The sequence below is a fragment of the Sinocyclocheilus anshuiensis genome, unplaced genomic scaffold, assembly GCF_001515605.1.
Source record: "Sinocyclocheilus anshuiensis isolate Anshui unplaced genomic scaffold, SAMN03320099.WGS_v1.1 scaffold199, whole genome shotgun sequence".
NCBI lineage: Eukaryota > Metazoa > Chordata > Actinopteri > Cypriniformes > Cyprinidae > Sinocyclocheilus > Sinocyclocheilus anshuiensis.
Window position 1 is genome coordinate 548,752 of NW_015552582.1, and position 4,059 is coordinate 552,810.

Consider the following 4,059-nt stretch of genomic DNA (forward strand, 5'->3'; position numbering starts at 1 on the left):
GGATAGAAAACCAGACGTGTGTGTGTGTGTGTGTGTGTGTGTGTGTGTGTGTGTGTGTGTGTGTGTGTGAATAACCTTTTGATTACATGAGTGTGTAATTTCTTGTCACAGTATTGTGAATCCACTGTTTTACCCTCAGTTTATTTTTGGGGTGCCGGTGAAATCATGGATTTATTTGTTTGTTGTTGTAAGGGTATCATCATGTAATACGTCTATATGTATTCCTTCAATCACATTGGCCCTAATTAACGCAAAGTTACAAAAAAAATGTGGTTTGTCTAAGGTGGCCCTTTTTTATGTGTGACTGTGATCTTATTATGGGCAGCATGGGCCAACTACAAGCCTTTATCACAAGGTAATGAAATCCTGTCACAGAAATGTTCAGGCCTCCTCTGTATTTATATTTATATTATCTGCAGGTGTCTCTGAAACACCTCAAAGCTTCTTCATACATCCAGTCATCTCTGCACGTGGAAGGGCAGGTATGTGGCACTAAAGAGCCGCTGGGTAACTGGGCTTCTAATGAATAACAATTAGTGTCGCCTGCTGAGAGAGAGAGAGAGAGAGAGATTATTTTCAATATTCAGTTTTATTATTTACAAATATTGTATATACATAAATCTGATTTATTATTATAATACATTTTTTCAGAATTTTTAGTGTAAAGTTGCTATACTCTGGTATGAAAAGTACTTTTATTTTGTTCTCCCTTTAAATAGGCCTACTTTATACTTTTCTATCATTTGTTAGTCAATGTGGATAATCGCTCATTGACTTACTTCATGTCTGTTGATTTCACCTAGAGTATGAATGACTTGGCTGACTAATTATGCATTGCTTCTGTTTGATGTGTCATACATATTGTCATGTCTAAAAACTAATTATTATGCTAGAAAAGACTGTGGCTTAAAAACTTACCACTATGTTTTTTCAATGAACCGCTAATTACATTTGAGTTATGAATGAACTGCGGATAATGTTCAATGTCAATGAATCACGCACATTTCAAAATACATTCCAGTCATATACAAGCTCTTAACTAAATGAGCGCACATTCTATTCTAAGGCAGTATGATCATTTGTGGCACACATTATCATCGCTATAGTCATATATCTCTTATCTCTCCACCTTCTATGGAATGCTGAGCTCCATATGGCAGGATTCAGTCTTGACTCATGGCTATTTCTGTGCCACTCAGACATACACAAACACAACCCAGGACTCTGCAGTGATGCAAGACTATAAATGGCTCATAGAAGTTGGCTAGGAATTCTCCTGAACTTCCCCTGAGAGCATACTTTTGGGAATGTTTACTCCACGACTGTTATTTCCGACTGGCCTGTAAGCGCTGAAGCTGAACCTGCTCTTGTGACTCCCGGCTCATGCTCTATAGGACAAACTATGCACTTACCTTTGATTATTTATGCCGTTGCTGTTTACATACAACTAATGAATTTGGTTATATATTATCATATTTGAGTTTGAAGAATTCTTATTATCACATTTGCCTCTCTTTCTTTCAGCTTGATTTCTCTTCTTCCTTCTACCTCTGGTGTGAGAGGTGTGAAGGTGTTTATTGTTAACTGTGCTGAGGGCTATAGGCTATAAGTGGGTCATTCCTGTTATGCAGTACAGTTTTGTGTCTCCATCAACCATTTTAGAAGAAGTAATAACAACTATTACTGGTATTTCTTCTTCTTCGTTCTTCTTCTTCGTCGTCTTCTTCTTTCTTCATTGCTTTAAACATTTCTTCAGAATGTTTGAAGCAATATTCATGGAACTATTGTTTTAACTGATAATCAGTTATGGTTTTCCCTGCCCTTAATTTTGTTCTCCATCCTGTTAGTCATGTGTAATATCCCTTTAACTAACCAAAGCCATATCCTTAATGGCATCATCCTCCAGGATGTGACATCATTTTGGTGGGAAAACAACAGCACAACCATCAGTATTAGCAATGGATTTGATTAATTGTGTCTTGTTTTGTGCTATAGTTGGTTTGCCTCACAACGATGTCCTGTTTGATAAAAGTATAGACATATGGGATAGCAACATTTTAACTAGTTTAAATTTTAAACTTATTCATGTTTAAATGTTTGAGCTTGATTAGAGCATATTTCTACAATTCTCTGTAACCTACTCTTTTATAGAAATATGTCCTTAACATTAAAAAAAATCAGCAGCAATCATAAAGTGCATGGCAAACGTTCACACGCAGAGCTAGATTCGCCTTTTTTGCTGTTTGTTTGTGTGTGTGTGTGTGTGTGTGTGTGTGTGTGTGTGTGTGTGTGTGTGTTTTTATCCATAAGTGTTCTAAACAACGTTCAGAACCTGAATCAATAATCAAAATTTATCTTCCAAATAATAGTGGAAAGAATCACATCTGACTATTAGATCAACTTATAAACAAGTGACATGGAAAGCACCATGGCATATCTCCATGACAACCCAGCTTTGGCAAAACTAATTTAGCTGTTTCATATCTTTTTATCTGAGCCTGTAGTGTTGCAAAATGGCTGTAGACCCTGCGTTCAAGTAAATCTTATGATGTTGTTTGATTCCTCCTTTTCATCAGTGAGACTGTGCAGTGAGTGGCCTTATCTTGTATGTTCAAGTATAAGCTTTTTCTCCCAATGATGCCTGGTGTGTGTGTGTGTGTTTTATTATCCTGTTTTTATCACCCTCATTTGATTTTAGATCATCAATGCAGCTGATAATGCAGGATGATGTTGATCTTAAATTTGCATCTAGATTATTATTCTGTATTTAAAATATTTGAAGAAATAATTTGCGCCATTAGAGAGGAGTGAGGAAAAGATTTAGTCAGGGAACTTGAGTCACATTGTCATCTCCATTATCATTGTCATTAGGCCTAGATGTCATGCGCTTCACGTGACTGTGGAGTGAACCGGATGTTTGACAGTAATCTAGTCCTTTAACAGGCTTAATTCATTAAAGGAATAGTTCTCCACAAACTTTAGTCATTATTTACTTGCTCTAAATTTTTTCCATGCTGCACAGAAAAAAATAACAAAAAATGGGTTTGGAACATCATGATGGTGAGAAAATAATGACAGAATTTTCTTTTTTGGGTATCTAACTATCCCATTAAGCTAAAAAAAAACACACATGAAGTGCAGCTTTGAGAACAGTTTTTCTCCCTCTGAGTTCTCAGTTCTGAATTGAATATAACACAGTGACATTAGCATGGTTATTTTCAGAGGAGCAGACTCTAGATGAGAGTTTTAGTGGACGTGGACGTGGACGTGATCCCAAAGTAGGTTGAGGAAATATACAGAGACCCATAAATCAGCCCTAAAGTTAATAAGCAAGGAATTCAGTCACTGCATGCATTGCATTTCTAACTGTGTATGTGTGTGTTTGTGTTTTATCGAAGAACAAAGACTCCAGTGTGAATACTTTCTTGGATATTAACAATCTCTGATACTTGATATTTAATGACAACAGAGGCAAGTTGCATTTTAATGTTTTAACGGCTTCAGTGCCAGAATTGGGGCTGTTGGGTTGTCATAGCAACTGGGTCTTGAAGCCTTGCAGATGTTTTGGGTTGTTCTGAACTGGTTCTGTTCTTTCCTACATCGGGCCAGTGAAAACAGGACCCACCCATCAGTGTGTTTGTGTTCAGGCCCAGTACCTGCTGTTGCACTGAAGCACAGGGTCAGAATCTGATCTGGGATCAGATCCAGTCAAATGAACTTTAAGACCCCCTTTACACAATGAGTTCATGTAACCGGAATGCAATAATCCATCTGTTCAGAATCATGTTGTGTTCTTGTCATGATTTGCATGGCAAGCAGTGTCCAAAATTACCTTTTTTACTGGCCATATTTTTTTTTTAATTAACATAGATATAGAGAAAAAGAGAGATTGTTATTTATATTTAATTAATTAATATTTATTTAATACATAATTATTATTATTTAGCAGAATAAAAATGTTCAGTGCAGGTGAATAGGGTGTATAACTTTATTTTGGCAGAACAACTGAGTTACACAAAACTTCAAGGCCCTTAAAGTTGACCGTGAACCTCCGAGCGT